General features: G+C 39.8%; 1 protein-coding gene across 1 annotated transcript in view; it reads left to right on the top strand.

Annotated features, from left to right (window-relative positions):
* Window positions 1-21,623, top strand: part of EPHA6 (EPH receptor A6) — a 4,848,151-nt gene that overhangs the window by 3,996,311 nt on the left and 830,217 nt on the right. The gene's annotated exons all lie outside the window — the stretch shown is intronic.

Below are 21,623 nucleotides of genomic sequence, written 5' to 3'. Positions count from 1 at the left end.
GAGACTTGGGGTTGGTATAATGGTTAAGGTGTTTACCTTAGAGACCCAAAGTACAGGACTGGATTTTCTCCTTTGAAAGGGAAATTGGCTACGTTTGACATGGTTCGTAAGGGCAAATAATGCAATACCTACCTATACTGCACCTTAGTTTTGTAGGTTGGGATCTGGCATGATGTTTTTTGGCATAATGGTAATTTTTATTCTTACTATTCAAATTTTTATTAATTTAATCTCTCTTCCTTCTGTAAACTCTCATTCTTATGGTACAAGCCTGAGTATCAAAATTTCATGCAGTGATACGCACTTTTTACTCTGTGTTGATCTGTATGACAATAAAGTTTACTTTGACTTTGACTAATGGTTAAGATGTTTACCTTGCAAATGCAAAGTACAGGGTTTGATTCTTAGGTGAGATAACTGACTAGGTGTAAGATGGCCCAGAAGGCCACTTAGACAAGTACTGAGCTATGAACCTACACAAAAAAGCTTTTCTTTTGCAATTGAAAATTATACCTATCACAGTCACGACATCCTCTTACAGAATGTGTTTATTACATCATCATACAAAAAAGCCTGAAACTTCAGAAGGTTATAATGAATTGTTTCTTTTGGTATTATAACCAAATAATGCTCCACTGAAAAATATCCTTTTGAGAAGTCTGGAGAGACAACAAAAACAAATGCAAAGCATACTAATTTAGGTATACAGAAAGATAAGATTCTGCAAAATGTAGGTAAAATATGACTGCAGTCTGTTCTTTAATCCTAGATAACAACCTGGCAGTGCAAATAATTAAGGCTCTGAGCTGATCTCAAGCTGCGTCCTGTAATTCATTGATTCCATGAGCTTTCATTTTCTTGCTGTATTACTGAGCAACTGCCCTAGAGAGGCTGTGCACCTGTGCCAAGTCTGAAGAAGTCCCATGCGGGTCACTATTCTACCCTTGATATAAATGCAAGTAAATAAATAAGAAACAATAAGCAACCATTGCAGCATGTATAGTGGACAGTATAAATAGTGAAGGTCCTTCTGGGTGAACTCCAGGGAGAAAACCTCAAACACCTTGTAGTATAAAGTATGAAATATATGCAATTTCATACATAATATTTTGTAATGCAATATAAAAATATGTAAGGGTTCAAAACAGACCAGCAGTCACAAATTTTGTGCATGATATAGACAAAATACTATGTAGACAAAAAAATGGAAAAGGTGCAGTAACATTATCATCTATTTTGAATGTATCCTTTGTTGACTGGGTTAGTCCAACTAGCCTAACAGACTCTTTTCAGGGAAGACCCAAGGTGATATTTTTACTATTAAGGGAAATGTGGCCAGAGAATGTAGGAACTTCCGCTATTCTTTTCAGTAGGTGCCATGGGACCTGCTACAAACTCAAGTAGATGGGGCCAGAGTTTAATATTTCATCCAAAGCACAGCACTTCCCTTATGCTGTACTGTGCTGCTTGCAATTAATCTATCTGGTGTGGGAATAGAACCCATGCCCATCTACTCTAGAGGTGAGTATGCTACTTGTTGCACACTAACCCTGCCAAATAAAACAAAACAGTGTCATACAAACCAAAAATGAAGAAACTGGTTATCATAATAAAAGAATGGCAGTACAGTTAGATATGGTCAATATCTACACAGGTAAACACCAATAATCTGCTGGCATGAGTGCAGGTGTGCACAAGCTACTAGGTGTGATAGGCTTTATAAAACAGCAGGCAGGTAAACTATTTATAGGCAGCAAACAGTGAAAGTTCAAGACAAGTGAGTGAGGAGTGTCCAAGGACAGCATAGAGGAAGTGTTTGCAGCACACACGATACTATGAACCTGTGAGACAATAAGATAATAAAGAGAGAAACAAAGGCAGGAGAATGCATACAGGATGGAGACTGTGTTGTACACAGGTAAGACAGATGTAGGTGTAGGAAAGAAAGTGGAGGGAGAGTGAGAATTATGAAGATGAGGTAGCAATAACAAAGAAACACATTGCATTGTACAGTGTGGTCAGTAAAAACATAAAATAGGTTAATTATGAGTGAAATTAAATGCAAGCATTGTGTAAAAAAGTAAGCTCTAGTTCATAAATAAAAAGTTATGTAAAATAGCACCAAATGGACACGTTTATATTCTCTGAAACCAGGGTCCAATAAGCTCATTAAAGAGTCAGGGAGAGTAAATTGCAACTGACAACAAATTCTAGATTTTAACATATGTAATGAATTGGAGAAATATTGGATTAGAAAGGTGATACTAAATTAATGAAATAAATAAAATGTTCCAGGAATCTTTGGCATCTTTTGCTCATTGATTCATTTTTCTGACATCCACGTATCCTATTCCTTGTTGTGGGGGAGTTGGAGCCTTTCCCAGCAAGCAGCTCTCAAGACAGTAAAAACTTTAAGCACTACAAGTCTGCTTTCTCTAACTGAAATGAAGGACCATTACTTTAATAGGCTTCAGTAATTTCACAGGACAAACCATGTCAAAAACATGAACTAGAACCAGAGATAAGCCCCGAATCCAGGAGCCACCAGGGCAAGCATACCCACAGTAATATAGTCAAAGGTACAGTCCAATGTTCAATCACTAAAAAAGTTGCCGAGACCGGTTAGTCACCAGAAGCACTTTATTCAAAAATAACCACAGGCACTTTTGTCTCTGCCAGTTCAGATACTTTATCAAGGGTTCGGTAATTTCCTTCTAGATTATCAGTGTGCAGAGGTTATTACCTTACCTTTTAATTTTATTGTTACGGTGGATAAACATTTTCTGCCCAGAAGCTTCTTTCTCAACAGCCATTGAATAGTCTCTGCTGCTGAACTACATAATGGTAATATCATTGTGAGATGTCCTACACAGTGGGGGGAGGGAGCTATGATGAAAATCTGAGACTAAGCCATTAAAAATAGCTGAGTTATGGCTCTGATTTCTAATGCTGAAATGGAAGGTAACTTCAGAGTCCAGCAACAGCATTCGGTTCAGATCACATTCACGCCTCAGAGAGCAAAGATGCCAAAGGAGGCATTTCTGCAAATTTGGGGGTTCAGTAAATATGAAGTGATAGGTTCACCACAGAAGGTTCCTATCAGAAGAAGGCAACTAATAGTTAAAGACCATTTTCTGTAATTCAGAAAAATTGAATACATAGTTTTATATATATATATGTATAGGTCTACCTGATAACACCAACATGCCAAGACACTGACAACGAAATAACCGACATCACAAAACCGAAAGTTCAAAAACACGAAACTTCACATGACCAACAAACCACAATCCCGACAATCAACAAAACAAATACCTTTTCCGAAAAACACACACAACCCAAGCACACCAAACACCTTACAAACCTACACTACACCTTACATACACAACTATTTATGCACTAACCTTAGCCCAAATCCTAACCCTAAGGTCCATCACTATTGCACACTTACCTTACCCACACCCTAACCCTAACTCACTTAATCCGCCCCTAACCCTTAAGTCTGTCACTATCGCACACTTACCTTACCCGCACCCTAACCCTAATGTTCGTCACTATCGCACACTTAGCTTACCCGCACCCTAACCCTAACGTCCGTCCCTACCGCACACTTACCTTAACATGTCAGTGTTCTCAGCACTGGGATTTTCAACTTTCGGTCTTCTCTGTTGACGATCTTCCGGTGTTAGTGTTCTCGTTGTCGGCATTTGAAGCTTTTGGCTAAATCAGGTAGACCTATATATATATATATATATATATATATATATATATATATATATATATGTTTACTATCAAAATGTGGAAAATCTAAATATTTTATATTTTTCCACAAAATGATCGACTTGTTTATCCACATTTAGTAATACTGAATTACCAAAATGTCGGAAATGGTAACCACAGGATCAACATTCAAACACCGGAAGTTCCAATGTTGAAAGTCCATGTTACCGCTAATATATTTGCAGGAAGTCAAGCCACCCTACAACCCCTCACACCCACTGCATATTATATGTACCAACTCCCAGATCACAGTATAGTGAGGAAAAGAGAACATTTCCCAATCCGACATATACTGCAATCTCAATCCAAAACTTTACTTCATATTAGGAAATGTGTACTCATTTTCACTATTATGAAGTCATATATTTTCAGTTCAACGTTATGGGTGTCGGTAAAACACACGTTCAATCAACCCACTTTCATTGAACTGCATTTCCACATTGCAATTGCAAACCATTTATATATATAAATATGTTGTTGTTGTTGTTGTTGTCTTTTGGCTTTTCCCGGTTAGGGGTTGCCACAGCAGAACTCCGGTCTGCTACTGATTGGCAGTAGATTTTGACAAATGCCAAGGTGCTAGCTCGACGTTCAACCTTCAATGAAGGCACGCCCATTTATGCATGTCTTTTGAACGCCCACCCAACTATGGGGAGGACATGCAGACTCCACACAGAAGGCACTCCCTGCACTCCAGCCGAGAATCAAACGGGAGAACCTCTTGCTTTGAGGTAACAATGCTACCGCTACACCACCGCGGACTATATATATATATATATATATATATATATATATATATATATATATATATATATATATATATGGGTCTAGGGCACATGCTCGACTAGCATATGTCCAAATCACAAAACATTGAACACACATACACAAAAGCACTTAACATTGAAAAGCGCTTCCATGTATTTAGTAGTTCAAAAAAAAATCTATGTTTCTGCAGGGGGGGGGCTTCGCCCTCCCTGCGCCCCCCACACACCCCCTACTTTATTATTCTCACTCTGAGATTGCACTACAGTGGGGAAAAGGGAATTTTCCCTTACCCGCACTGTAGTCCAATCTACGAAACAGGGACACATACATGGAAGCACTTGTCGATGTTAAGCACTTTTGTGTATGTGTGTTCGATGTTTTGTGATTCAGACATATGCTAGCCGATCATGTGTCCGGATCCCATATATATATATATATATATATATATAATATATATATATATATAGAGAGAGAGAGAGAGTGACATCACAGGTGGTATACTTGCCTTTGGTGTGTTTTATTCCCAGTAGACATATTGCAGACACTGCAATGTACCAAAACAAAGGTGCTGCACTCTTGAATATGTTGCCCTTTGGATGAGTCACTAATCCAAGGTCACATCAGCTTGAGTCGCTGGTAATGTAGGTGTATATAAATGATCCCACAGCACCTATTGAGAAGAGAAAGTTCCCTGATGACCTGGCCAAATTTTCCTTTGAAACATAAATAACAGTTTGTATCTTCCTGGAAAAGTGGCCACTATCCATGCAGGACTAACCTGGTCAACAAGGATAAATAAAAAAATATATGTATGCGTGTACTTGATTTTACTTAAGCTATATGCTTAAATAATTCTTATAATGAATTGTGATTACAATGACTAAACACATGTTGACCTGACAATGGCCCTTTACTTTTTTGATCTACACTTCTGTATTACAAGCACCTTAATTATGACATTGAAGCCAGATCGATGTTCTTGTTTTGACAGCTACCTCAAAGAGAAGTCCTTTATCGTGTTTGTTGATGCTGTTATGTTTTCCCTAAAGTCGTGGAGTATTCTGGAATGTGTCAGGCTCGGTCATCTCCTTTATTTTTCTGTTTTCAATAAGGAATTTCTCTTTCAACTTCCAGAATTTCAGCTTATCCTTATGTCAAGCATCTGGGGCAATTCATTTCAGAGGATTAATCCACCATCATTTCAAAGAACCTAAGGTCCAGTCTTATGACCACAACCAGCTTGTATCAAACTAACTAGCTTCTAATCAACTTATCAACACTTAAGCTAATCTTATTTGGTACAGCTACCAGCCAGTGATATTTCCAGCCAATCTAAGCATTCCCTGTGCACTATTCAACCCACGTGAAATTGCTAAGTACTTCTGATACTTTGCTATGTGACCTGAACGTAGCTTCATACATCAACAGAGTGCTTAAATCAACTCCCAACCTTAGGCTGTAGATACAGCCTCCACAATGGAATCTTTAGCACTGTTCACAAACCAAGTTAAATTACAAACTCTCCTAACAAAGTATTTCATTACATTCAGCTACTTAGTCACTGTGTGCATCACTGTAAGCAAGTGAAATTCATCACCCAGCTACCTATGAATAGCTTGCTATGTGTGTAAGTTTGCACATTCACGCCTTAGCTAACATCTATGTTTCCTTAGCACAAACATTGGAACATGACAAACTTTGAAATCTTCTGTATACTTCCAAAACATTCTACGTGGTCCCTAGTCCGATGGCTACGATCAGGCAACACGGTTCTTTTAATGATGAGGAAATCCATTCCTGTTGGTGTTAGGACAGAGTCCAATATCAGACTCTTCACTAAGGTGACGAAACAAAGTACTTATTCAGTAAACGTCTGCGCATCTATTTTCCCAAGCAGCTGTTCTGGTTTGTTGTGCTAAACACACTGGCAGTGTCACTAGTTTCTGTATTTTATGAACTGGTTACATAATAAGTATGGTGTTATACCTTGGTGCCTACTCCTTAATTCATTTTGTATTTTTCAGATGTTTATTTGTTTGTTTGCGTTTCATTATCGTCATCACCCCCCTTTTTTTTTCCATTTTCTGCGTGGAGTTGGTGTGTTGTGCAAATGTCAGAATCTCTCTCATTTCAATGGCACTCTTCTACCTTCTTCAACAGTCATTCCTGACTGTTGCAGGTCTTCTGTCATGCAGTATATCCATCTCTTTCCTGGACATCTACATTTCCTCTTGCCTTCTTCCTGTCGGCATATAAATGTATGAATGATCCACCCATGAGACCTTTGGTGGATGCCAGAAATAGTATTGCTTATTCTTGTGCCAAATTTGTGGATCATATCCTTAAAAAATATGTGTCAGAGGAAAGACAGATTTGCAAAGATTCCTGGTCTTTCCTGGCTGATATCAACAAACTGGAATTTAACCAGGAACTTAATTACTTGACAGTAGATGTCAAGGACCTTTACTTTGATACCTCATTCGGAAGGTATCGAATGGATTAGCTTCATGCTTCGAAGTAAGGGTGCACCTCTGTCAGAAATAGCTTTAATAGGGGAGATACTGGACATCATCCTGTCATATAATTTCATCACATTTAATGATAGATTTTTTCCTCCAAAATATCGGGGTAGCGATGGGCTCCCCTTCTGGAGCAAGCTTTGCAAACCTCGTAATGGCATATTGGAAACAAAAATTTGTTAAGAAGCCCCCACAGGTCTCCCACCAGATCCATTTTTACACACTTTTTTTGGACGATATTTTATATTAATTGACGGTGATGAGATAAAAGCCCATAAATTGGCCACATATTTTAATGGCACAATATCATTCTTAACTTTCACAATTACCTTCAGTAGGGACAGGATCGCATACCTGGATGTAGCTCTAAGCAAATATTACAATGATAGATGCTACACAGCAAACATATTTAGGAAGGAGAGCTATTCTAACACCTTTCTTCATTTCAACAGCTGCCATCCCCTTCACCAGAAAAAATCTGTGGTGAAGGGCCAGCTGGTGAGGGCAGCACGAATGGTGTCCAGGGATAATGATTTCATTATTGAATGTGATAGATTGAAGGAGATGTTTGCCAAAAGGGGCTATCCAGGTTTTTTACTTTCTAATCTACTTACTGAAGCCCAGGAGAAAAGACTATATGGGTTTTATAAACCTATTTTAGGTAATAAAGACAGCTTCATGGTTAGAGTAGATGAACAGGCCAGTGTATCTCAAGACGGAAGTATGTCTGCTTGGTTGAGTTTTATAACGCCACACAACATTGACAGTAATGAAATCTTGGGGATTATTAATAAAAATTGGGACCTCATTAGGAATGATTTTGCTGTCAGATGTAAGTTCCAAGGCCCATCCCGGATTGTTTTTAAACGTGGCCTTAATTTGAAAAACTTGTTGGAACGGAAGAATGTGAATACATTTTTCAATAATAGGGTGGGCATGTACAAATGCAATATGTGCCACTATTGCCCATATATGGAGATAGAGTCGGGTTTCAACACTAGGGGTTGTAAATATAAGACCAAATACAAACTAGATTGCCAGTCTAAATCAGTTGTGTATGTTGCCCGATACCAACAGTGCCCGGCATTTTATATCGGGAAAACCGATAGGAGGTTAAGGGAGCGGGTTTACAAACATGTCTACTCCATCAGAAAATGAAAGTAAGAAAACACTCTGGCCAGGCACATTAGGGACCATACAGGTCACTCTTTTAAATTTAAGGCAATTGATTGTATATTGCCTGATATGAGAGGGGGCCCAGATTCTTTACTGTTAGAAAGACAGGAATTGCTGTGGCAATTACGGACCAAAGCATGTCATTACCCAGGCCTAAATGAAGTTTACACCATTATGTGCATATTAAAATTAAAAAGTTTAATGAGGTAATAGTACTTTAAGCACTAGAAATAACTGAATATAACACGTATTACATATACAATTATATGTGTATTTCTAACTTTTAACTTTCATCTTTTATTAATAATGATGATTTTATTAATAATGTATTTGACTGTCTCATTATGTTGGGAATTTCGATAGCAATACATTAACAGTTCACAGTGATTATGGACGTGGAATGTTTCAATGTTTTAATATTTCATTGTGAAGGAATGGCCATATATAAAAATAAACATAAAAAATCTTTCTTAATATAATTTTATACTTTTATACTTCCTTATATAAGTTCATATGTACAAGGATTTTTTAAAAATATGTGCTTTTATACATGTGTATATATTTAATCTAATTTTTTATATGTTTCTAAATAGTTGGCTCGCCAACAAGGGCAGTCATTAATTAATTAACTAGTTGATTAGGTTAGGCATACCACTGGTGGATGCGAGTAATTGATTATGTGTTTTGATTATATATACTTGGTTCTGATAGTGGTCTTTTATCTGAAGAAGTTCCCCAACTGAGCGGGACGAAAAGTGCTTAAAGTAAATAAAGGAGAGCGAATTACTATTGTGTCTTCTGTGTGAATCCAGTGACTTTCTGTCGGCGGTTTCTTGTTTTATTAGTTTGTACAAAATCGTCTTCAACTGATTGTCTTCTCCTTTCCTGCATGTGATCCCAGACCACTGTAATCTGGTATTTTTGATCTCTGCAATTGGAGCTACTTTGGCTTCTGCTGTGATGTCCTCATTTCTTCATCTGTCCCACAGACTGCATCCTACTACCCATCTCAGGCATTTGATCTCCATCACCGCTAATTTCCAGAACTACTCTGCCTTTACTGCAGAGTTTTCTGTATCATACAGTAGTACTGGTCACACCACTGTTTTGTTCAACTTCTTTTTCACCATCTTTGGGATTCTTCTGTCATGCACTACCCCTGACTCTCTGTGCCAGTTGGCTGCAGCTCACTGATCTAGCACCATTTCTAGTCTGTCCTCCCCCTGAGTAGTAGGCTCTGGATCCCAAGCCAAGTGGTTTTGCTACACTGCCCATCCATCTTGTCTCCTGAATACAAAAGATGTCCAACCTCCTCCTCACCATCACGTCCTCCACTTCCAAGCTCTGTCCTGTCAGTGAATATAGATTCTTGTTTGGCAGGTCGATTGTTTTTTATAGACTCATCGGTAGTTACTAGACTAATGACCACTAGGGCCCTTACAAGCCTAGCTGTGCACCCCAGATCATTTGGATCTTGAGTATCACGGGTGTCTTTATGGGGGGGGGGCATGTTAGTAGGGAGGTAATTAAGTAGAGGTGTTATTTAGCATAATACTTCTGTTATTGACAGCTTTTGTCCATAAGGGACGTAAGGGCCAGAACCTGGGCATATTTTCCATTTTCCATCCAAATGTCAAGCATTCATTTGAATAGGGTCAGGGGCGAACTCTGTTTTTGCATGGATGGGAAGCCTATTCCATAGCACAGCGATCCTTTGGAACACACATCTGTCTCTCCAACATGTTCTGTTTATGTCACAAGCAATGTTCAGATCCCTGGATCTAGTGTTTCTGATGCTGCTTGTTTTGCAAATGTGTAACAGATCCTTCAGGGTTGGGTCTAAGGAAGCTCTATAAACCAGGCAAAGATCTCCTCTGAACAACCTTTCAGAGACTGAATACAGAGACAGAGGCTTTAGGTGATCAGTGTAGGACAGGGATTTCATGGCCTGAATTCTCCTGGTGAGAAACCTTTGTGGAGTTTCAACTGTTGCAAGTGTCTGGTAAGATATATGCCCAAGGAGGCATTGTATTCAATGATAGGTCTGATGAGGGCCAGAATGTTATTATAACTTCCCTGGAGCTGGATGCCAGACCCTTATCTAAAAGTTGGGTGACATAGAATGATTTTCTTACTAGCTACATGTTGGTCAAAGGCCAGATTGTTGTATATGCATGTTCCCAGATCCCTTACTACTGGGTTAACTCTTAAGGGTGTTTTATTGATGGAATAATTAACTTGGGATGACAGGTCATTATAATACATTTTTTGGCACTGAGTTTTAGGCTGTGACTTTTGCACTAGTGATTTGTCTGTGTTAAACCCTCTTGCTAGATGTTGGTGCCTTGGGGAGAATCTATAATAGCTCTCAGTTTGCAGTCATCTTTGAACCTGGACAGCCAGAGGCCTTGAATGTTAGCCTTGACTTCTAAGAAGCAGATACCAAACAGTAGCAGGCCCAACATGGATCCACGGGCACACTGCTAGTGACCAGTCTCTTGGTGGAGGTGGTTTCACTGATCCTGACTTCTTGGGTCCTGTCTGTAAACTAGCTAATCAAAGCTAGTTATGTGATCAAACCGGGATGCCTGGTGTATAAGTATTTGGAAGACACTTTGAGTAATAAACAAAAACTTGATCTGACACCAAGAAAGCATTCAACAAACTTAACTACATTTGTTAAATAGAATGGCACTGATATTTGTGTGTGTGTGTGTGTGTGTGTGTGTGTGTGTGTGTGTGTGTGTGTGTGTGTGTGTGTGTGTGTGTGTGTGTGTGTGTGTGTGTGTTTTCAAGTTTAATACATATTTGGTCACAGGGGTACCCTGACTTGAGAAAGAATGATACTTGTCTCTTACTAAACACAAACTACCATTGACTGGAAGTGGGGGGGGGGGGTCAAAGCATACTGTAATAACTTAGATAAACATCAAGAAATGCTAAAGCAACTAAAACTTTAATATGGTTTTCAGTGGTAATAGTATTCCACCTTCTTCAGACCCAGAACAACATAACAATGATACTTATATAGCTTGTAGTTAATTGTCAATTAGTCATTCAATCAACCAATAAAAATAAAACCATATAAAAATACAGTATTTAAACAGTATAAAACCTGCTCTAAAAAGTTGCAATGTTAAATACATCATTCATACAACATATTACCAACAAAACCAATTTTCTTGAATTCACTTATCAAGTAGGGGTAGATAGCTTATTTCAGCTTTCTCCTACTATTCAACTCGTTTTTCTCTTGATTGTTAGTAGTTTTTTTGGTTTTCTTGATAACATAGATAAACAACAGATAAATGAAGAAGTCCAAAATAATACCACGAATATAAGGCCAATTCCAAAGTAGTATAGTAGAATTTATTAAAAAGAAAAAAACTTGTGCACATCAAAATATTCTCTCTAGCGCCTCGGCAACACTTGCTTTTAACAGAGTAAATACTGTAATAACTTACCTACCTGCCATGGCATTAAATGGATTGATTAAGAGAACACCATTCATTATGAACCTATTATTGCATGTATCTGGGACAAAGCCAGGCATAACCAGGGATGAAAGAACTATATCTGGGAGAAGTGAGACATTGACATTTTCCCTTGGCTATTAAAATATATGTATTTATTTATTCCCATATACATTTTAGTCTGAAGAATAAAAAGTCTGTAATTGTAATGTATAGCATTATTTAGTGACAGTGATTTGTTACAAAGTTGACATTTTTAGGAGAGAGAGTAAAGCAAGATGATGAACTGCTCAGAAGTGTGCATAACAGTTATGTTGTTTTCACACTGGTTGCTTTATACCTCAGTTACAGTTTTCACGAAATATAAAGGGGAAATCATGCCAATGCACATATACGGAGATAGGGAGGACATTTAGTTTCTAGATTGCTTGTGATATTTGTAGATGACAGGTAATTAACAGCCATTCTTCGCAACTACAATATGTTTCTTTTATACTTGTCCTAGTCGTCTTTGACTGCTGTGTTGCAAAGTTGTCTGCATTGTTTTGTAACAATAGACCACAGGGAATATGTTTTTGTTCCTCACAGTCAGTCAGAACTTCTGTCAAGAACGGCAGCATTTAGAGTTCAAACTTTTATTTGTATTTCAATGTTCTTTTTATCACGAACAGTGTTTTCTATTTAAAATGTCAGCATTAACAATGCAGTTTGTGAACCACTGACTTCAGATGTGCATATGTGAATTGACTGCTAACAGCAGTAAATAGCTACCATAACATGCTCCAAACAGTACCACAAATATGCATTTTTTCTTAACCTGAAAACAAGCTTTTTAACATGTGCATGTTTTTATCAGATTAAATATATCATGCCATACATTTTTTTAAATTATATATTTTTTATATTGCTAGAAATCCATAAATAAAATATATGCAAATCATCATTATGGAATTCAGGTGAAACTATCACTTTACAACACATTATATCATCTTTATCTATATAATATCACCTCCGCATTCTTATCATTTCAAATCATGAAACAAATGAAATCCAGTACACTACAATACAAATATACTTTTATCCAACTTCCTGTATCAGGCCTATCCTATAAAAAAATTCTTATATTAACCATAAGGTGAGAATAATTTCTTAAAAATAATTTCTTAATCCTTTCACCTTAAGAAATCTGTATGCATGAGTACACAAGCTGGTTGCATCTTATTCACAGGGCACTCTGACATCACATCATCACTCCCTGTACCAACTCACAGGGCACTCTGACATCACATCATCACTCCCTGTACCAACTCACAGGGCACTCTGACATCACATCATCACTCCCTGTACCAACTCACAGGGCACTCTGATATCACATCATCACTCCCTGTACCAACTCACAGGGCACTCTGACATCACATCATCACTCGCTGTACCAACTCACAGGGCACTCTGACATCACATCATCACTCCCTGTACCAACTCACAGGGCACTCTGATATCACATCATCACTCCCTGTACCAACTCACAGGGCACTCTGACATCACATCATCACTCCCTGTACCAACTCACAGGGCACTCTGACATCACATCATCACTCCCTGTACCAACTCACAGGGCACTCTGACATCACATCATCACATCCTGTACCAACTCACAGGGCACTCTGACATCACATCATCACTCCCTGTACCAACTCACAGGGCACTCTGATATCACATCATCACTCCTGTACCAACTCACAGGGCACTCTGACATCACATCATCACTCCCTGTACCAACTCACAGGGCACTCTGACATCACATCATCACTCCCTGTACCAACTCACAGGGCACTCTGATATCACATCATCACTCCCTGTACCAACTCACAGGGCACTCTGACATCACATCATCACTCCCTGTACCAACTCACAGGGCACTCTGACATCACATCATCACTCCCTGTACCAACTCACAGGGCACTCTGACATCACATCATCACTCCCTGTACCAACTCACAGGGCACTCTGACATCACATCATCACTCCCTGTACCAACTCACAGGGCACTCTGACATCACATCATCACTCCCTGTACCAACTCTATATTACCCACATTTTCTTACCATTGTGCAAACAGCATTTATGTAGCAGCCTATATCCTGTCTGCATTCTTTTCCCATATCACACTCCAAACCAAATCTCCTTCATAAATCTCCTAATCTTAACCTATTGCTTTAATTTTGGTGATTCCTTTCCATCTTTCCTACAAACCCTCTGTTAGCATACAAGCAAAATATTCCTGGCCTATTTCTCTAATACAATATACTGCCAAAAACAGCAACCTAGTATTTTCCACTGCTGTCTCTAATATACCCTGTCTTTCTCCACCTCTCTTTCTTGTTCTTTCTTTTTCTTCTTACTGTGTAACTGCTTGCCATTTATCCCTTTTTGTTCCTTACATATCTTCTTTTAATAATGCTTTAACTTTACAGCCCAACTTAGTATCCTCCAAGAAACAGGAAACACTGTCAAAAGGCAACATTCATGTGCATCATCTGATGTGCTCCCCACATAGAAGATTTAAAAACAATATCATTATTATTATCCGCCTGCTGGTCCATACGGTGCCCCTGCTTCTCTCAAAGACTTCACCAAGTCTGTCCTTCAGAATAGCCAGCAGGGGCAGGCTGCACAATATAAAATGTCCTTGAATACATAACCTGGAAGAGCTATAAAGATTACAACTACAGCCTCAGTGTGCATGCAGACTTCTTTAATACTCATAATATACAATATGGAATAGCATGTCTGGCATAAGTAAGCAATATCATTCATCCTTCTCACCGGTATAATACAATACACATAAACAGAATGTTATGATAGCCCTAAAGAGTGCTTCCTTACAACAGGACAACTCACTACTTCTATTTCCACTTCTAAACCTGGAAAAATATTCTGTTCAGTAACTGAAACCTAACCACCTCTAATAAGGTGACGTGCTTCTACTGTTTACAAACTTCCTATAAAAATATAATCTACACTCCAAAATATACTTTTAAATTAATAAGTTATTTCATCCATAAATAAATGTACAACCTATTATAATGTCTCTGTCACATAAAATCCTATTCTGCAAATCAAATTTAACCATATAATATAAAATAATACTGTATTTTTTTCCATCAACCATGATAATTTACATAGCCAAGTGATTCTCTGAATCACATAGCAGTATAAATTCGTACTTGCAGGCATTTCTGGGGGAGATCTAAGTAGTATTGGCTGCTCCCCCAGATGGTCTCATTATCATACACGATGGCAGCAGGACCACCCATCCATGCTAATGCTTTCACTAACTACAATGATCATGAGGTTTCTGAAAAAGATACGATTACTGGGGGTGCCCCTAGTGGTAAGGCTTGCTGTCCACAATAATACTTCTTGAATTCCAGTTAACCTCTTTTAACAACAACTAAGACCCCAGTAGCCAATACCAACACTTACACAACACAGGAACTAAACTAAGCAACGAGCAGAATATACTTCCCCACCAAAAAACATACATAACTACTACTGCTAATGGAAAACTCTACAAAAAAATGAAAAAAACTCTACAATACACTATAAAAGTCAATGACAAAAAAATACAAAGCAAATGACTGAAAAGGAAAACATGCAATATACAAACTTGTAAAATAATTAAAAAGGAAAAAGTAAGATAGTGGAACGTGGATTCCGAATACGTGTTCCTTTTTACCCTTTTTAATTCTTTACCAGTGCATTCTAACCAATCATGCCAAACCCCAATAGTTCTTGATATGCCATGTTTTGTCTTTTTTCTAATCACCTCGGTATAGCATAAGTTGATTGATTCTTTGACCATACTATAGAAACACAGAGTATGTAAATAAGCTTGATGTGTGTAACATTAGGGTGACTGCAAAATATCCCAAACAGCAGAGCTAAACCCCAAAGAATAAAGAGGTCATGCAGAGAAACCATTTTGTAAAAATCACTCCCTGTACCAACTCACAGGGCACTCTGACATCACATCATCACTCCCTGTACCAACTCACAGGGCACTCTGACATCACATCATCACTCCTGTACCAACTCACAGGGCACTCTGACATCACATCATCACTCCCTGTACCAACTCACAGGGCACTCTGACATCACATCATCACTCCCTGTACCAACTCACAGGGCACTCTGACATCACATCATCACTCCCTGTACCAACTCACAGGGCACTCTGACATCACATCATCACTCCCTGTACCAACTCACAGGGCACTCTGACATCACATCATCACTCCCTGTACCAACTCACAGGGCACTCTGACATCACATCATCACTCCCTGTACCAACTCACAGGGCACTCTGACATCACATCATCACTCCCTGTACCAACTCACAGGGCACTCTGACATCCACATCATCACTCCTGTACCAACTCACAGGGCACTCTGACATCACATCATCACTCCCTGTACCAACTCACAGGCACTCTGACATCACATCATCCTCCCTGTACCAACTCACAGGGCACTCTGACATCACATCATCACTCCCTGTACCAACTCACAGGGCACTCTGATATCACATCATCACTCCCTGTACCAACTCACAGGGCACTCTGACATCACATCATCACTCCCTGTACCAACTCACAGGGCACTCTGACATCACATCATCACTCCCTGTACCAACTCACAGGGCACTCTGACATCACATCATCACTCCCTGTACCAACTCACAGGGCACTCTGACATCACATCATCACTCCCTGTACCAACTCACAGGGCACTCTGACATCACATCATCACTCCCTGTACCAACTCACAGGGCACTCTGACATCACATCATCACTCCTGTACCAACTCACAGGGCACTCTGATATCACATCATCACTCCCTGTACCAACTCACATGGCACTCTGACATCACATCATCACTCCCTGTACCAACTCACAGGGCACTCTGACATCACATCATCACTCCTGTACCAACTCACAGGGCACTCTGACATCACATCATCACTCCCTGTACCAACTCACATGGCACTCTGACATCACATCATCACTCCTGTACCAACTCACAGGGCACTCTGACATCACATCATCACTCCCTGTACCAACTCACAGGGCACTCTGACATCACATCATCACTCCCTGTACCAACTCACAGGGCACTCTGACATCACATCATCACTCCCTGTACCAACTCACAGGGCACTCTGACATCACATCATCACTCCCTGTACCAACTCACAGGGCACTCTGACATCACATCATCACTCCTGTACCAACTCACAGGGCACTCTGACATCACATCATCACTCCTGTACCAACTCACAGGGCACTCTGACATCACATCATCACTCCCTGTACCAACTCACAGGGCACTCTGACATCACATCATCACTCCTGTACCAACTCACAGGGCACTCTGACATCACATCATCACTCCCTGTACCAACTCACAGGGCACTCTGACATCACATCATCACTCCCTGTACCAACTCACAGGGCACTCTGACATCACATCATCACTCCCTGTACCAACTCACAGGGCACTCTGACATCACATCATCACTCCCTGTACCAACTCACAGGGCACTCTGACATCACATCATCACTCCCTGTACCAACTCACAGGAACTCTGACATCACATCATCACTCCCTGTACCAACTCACAGGGCACTCTGACATCACATCATCACTCCTGTACCAACTCACAGGGCACTCTGACATCACATCATCACTCCTGTACCAACTCACAGGGCACTCTGACATCACATCATCACTCCTGTACCAACTCACAGGGCACTCTGACATCACATCATCACTCCCTGTACCAACTCACAGGGCACTCTGACATCACATCATCACTCCCTGTATCAACTCTATATTACCCACATTTTCTTACCATTGTGCAAACAGCATTTAAGTAGCAGCCTATATCCTGTCTGCATTCTTTTCCCATATCACACTCCAAACCAAATCTCCTTCATAAATCTCCTAATCTTAACCTATTGCTTTAATTTTGGTGATTCCTTTCCATCTTTCCTACAAACAGTGTATCAGCTATATAGGTTTATAGGTTCATAGGAGGTTACGGGTGTATATTACGTAATCAAACTTTTAAAAGTTCGAACGTCATATGATCAAAGCAACTTTTAAAAGTTCGAAAAGAAAAAAAATAAACAGAAAAAAACCTACCTGACCATTTTAAGCAGGGGGGGGGCAAGCCCCCTTGCACCCCCCACAACCACCATTCTTTTAATATATCTACTCTGAGATCGCACTACAGTGCAGGAAAGGAAAATCTTCCCATTCTGCACTGTCCAGAGATCCTCGTTGAAACATTCAAACTTTTAAAAGTTCGATCATATGGTGTCGACCATATGATGTTTGAGCTTTTAAAAGTTCGATAATGTAATATGTACCTGAGGTTACTAGGCTAGTGGCCCTAGACCCTTTACACACCTAGCCATATTAATCTCAAGTATCCCCATTTGTTCTTTTTTGGGTAGTTCGTAGTACGAATTTATGAACAGATCAGGTCTGTGATAAACAAAGGCTACCCCTGTCCATAAGGGACATGGGTGCCAACCCAGGAGCAAATTTGCATTCTCCTATCCAATTATCTAGGTTGTATTTGAATAGGGTCAGTAAGGAGCTCTGTTTTACGTGAATATGAGGTCTATTCCAGAGAAGCGGCAGTCTCTGGGGGACGTATCTGTCTCTTGAGCTTGTTTTGTTAATGTCACAGGCTAGGTTGAGATCCTTGTGCCATTTGACTTGCAGATGTGCATTTTCATTAGGACAGAATCAGAGATTGCCCTATAGGCCAGGCACAAATTGGCTCTCAGCAGTCGATAATAAACCGAGTAAAGTGACTGGGCTTTCAGCCTGTCCACATAGATTATGGTTTGGAGTCCCTGCGTTTTCTTCCTGAGAATCCTCTGAGATCTCTCCATCTGCTGCAGGTGTCTAGTGAGGTACATGCAAAAGGGTGCATTATACTCTATTAGTGGTCTGATGAGCATCAAGTACAGAGGAGTTATAACATCCCTTGGCCTGGATGCTATGCCCTTGCTTATGAGGTCTGTTACATAGAAGGCTTCTCTTACACTGTGGAAACTTGGTGGTCAAAGTTCAGATTGCTATCAACCTGTGTTCCTGAGTCTTGCACCACTGGGTTGGGAGGGTGGCTTAATGGTTAAGGTGTTTGCCTTACAAACACAAGGTGCAGGGTTTGAGTCTCACAAGGGATAATTGGCTAGGCTTAAAATTGCTTGCAAGGGCAGTTAGCATAGTACTAACCTATGAACCTAAGGGAGTGCTGTCAATATTGTAATATTTAGGGAATTCTGTTTTGCCAAAGGGAATAATAATGGATTTTTTTTCATTTAACTTTAGACCATGGCTTTGGCACCAATCATTCATTTGTGTTAGCTCTTCTTGTAATATGTTGACATTGTTGGGAGACTCAGTGATTGCTACAGGTTTGCAATCATCAGCGAACTTAGTGAGCCAGAGGCCATCTACTTTGGCCTGGGACTTCTGAGAAATAGATGCCACACAGTAAGGGGCCCAGCATAGATCTTTGTTGTACTCCACTGATGATGGGTCTACTGATGTAGGTGGAGTCAGCAATTCTGACAGAGTGTGTTCTGCCAGTGAGCCATCTGGCTACCCACCTAGTAACGTAAGGGTTAATCCCTATCTGGGAGAGTTTCACAATGCTGCCAGAGAGGTTAATTGTGTTGAAAGTCTTGGCAAGTTTAAGATAGGCTGTGTGCACTGCCATAACTTCAACCATGGCTTTGGTGATATTCCCAAAGACGTCTATCAGGTTTAATAAGCATGATCTACCCTTAACAAAGCCAGACTGGATTGGGTCCAGCATTTGGAGGTCATCTATGTCCTTGTTGATAAAGTCCATGATAATTCTTTCCATGGCTTTATGATGAGGCTGGTTAGACTTATGGGATTGCACTTCCCAGGGTCAGGTAATGGTCCCCCTTTGTGCAGGGGAATTACTGTTGCTGTTCTCCATTCTGCAAGAATATAGCCAGTTCTCAACCTATGATTAAAGAGAATGCCCAGCGGATCTACTAGGTCTTGTTTTAGATTGATTAGTAAACAACCTGGAATCTTATCTGGTTCCATTGAGGTTGTGCTTTTGGCCTTGGTGAGTGCAGAGATGACCTGTTCTCTAGAGATACTAGTCAGCGGACTGGTGTCAGATATGCTTTGGGATATGATAGGGGGTTTAAGTTTGCACTGAATCTGTCAGCTAGCAGGTAGGTAATCTTCCAGTGTGGTATGAGTGATCCCATCTGCAACCAGTTTGACACACAGCTGGGCATTCACTTTTAGACTTTAGACATCGTTAAAGAATGCCTTATGATTATCCTTGGCTAGGGATATGGTTTTAGTTTCATAATTTGCTTTAGAAAACTTTACAAGATTTCTGATTTCTTGTTTAGGTTTAGGATGGAGCTCTTCCTCTGCAGAGTGATATCCCTCTTGTTTTTGGACAACAGTTTCTCTTTCATGTTATATAATCTGTTTATACTTCAAGTCCACCACAGTGGCTTGTTTTTACAGGAAGACCAGGTTTTGATCCGGTCAGGTAGAGCAGAGTTCACGCAGTCACTTCAGTGTTTGTACAAGGCTTTTGCATACACTTCTGCATAGTCATCATTGATATCTGCGATTGCAGGTGGTATGAATCTTTTTATACCCTCACTTAGTAGGCTGTAGTTAGCTTTGGTACATTTTTTTTATAATTTTTGTTCCTGTGAGGGTGTCAGTTGCAGTAGCTACCTCAAACAAAACTGGTTTGTGGTCTGACCTAACCAGGGGGGGCATCACACATGGGGAAGTACAGTGAGCCCCCCCATGTTGGTGAATACTATGTCAAGAACATTGCAGCCCCTAGTAGAGGGTGCAGACTATCTGTTCTAGAGCATTTGTGTTAACAAGGTCCAGGAACCTCTCCCCAAGAGCATGTTTTTGCTTGTGTATGTCCCCCAGTCTATGGAAGGTTAGTTGAAATATCCCATGACTAAGGTGCTGGGCTGTATAACAAGGGATTCTAGTAAATCGAGGTAGGTGGTGTGCTTATCCTGTTTCATGGTGGGGGATCTATAGGTAGCATTGATGTGGTATGATACTTTCCCAATAGTTAATTGACATGGAGTAGTTTGAGAGACTCATGCTGTTTGACCATTCGCAAAGTGTATTTGGTTTTAATCAAGCTGGATACACCTTCACCTTTGGTTTCTTCACGCTCATTTTGAGGTCTGAATGTATAGAAGGCATTGTAGCCTTGCATAGCTAGAGCAATGAGCTTCTGAATGCCTATAACATTTTATCTACTTTCTAGGCCTTTCCTGGTACATTCAGACCAGTAAAGTCGACTTCTACTAGTTGAAGTCATGCCATGTTTTTCCCTTTTTCCAAGCTTGTCAGTAGATTATAACTGGATTATTTGGTCGTACTTTAGAAGCACAGAACTTAAATGCAATCCAATGTGTATCACATTAAGATAATGTGAAATATCACAAATAGTATCCAAACCAAAGAGTAAAAAGGTTACACAGACAAGCTATTTAGTAAAACTACAAGAAGGAAGTAGCAAAGCTAGAATTTTTACATTGTAATAACTTTAAAGGAAAGAACATGGTTGATCTTAATCACCTAAGTCCAAGGAAAGAATAATGTATATGCTTCTTAACAACAAATCTCAGTTCATTCATGTGGTAAGGTTTCTTATCCCCCAATGCGGTTCATAAAAGTGTCACATAAAGGCTTTGTTAGTGAATAGTAAAACATTTCATATGTCCCTTAATATTTATACAATCTCATCTCAGTCACATGACACAAATGTACCCAATGCACTGTTCAGATT

Source organism: Protopterus annectens, chromosome 5.part0 (assembly GCF_019279795.1).
Source record: "Protopterus annectens isolate FY-2018-M chromosome 5.part0, PAN1.0, whole genome shotgun sequence".
NCBI classification, from domain to species: Eukaryota; Metazoa; Chordata; order Ceratodontiformes; family Protopteridae; genus Protopterus; species Protopterus annectens.
The sequence above is the reverse complement of the archived record's forward strand: the minus strand, read 5'-3'. Positions and strand labels throughout refer to the sequence as shown.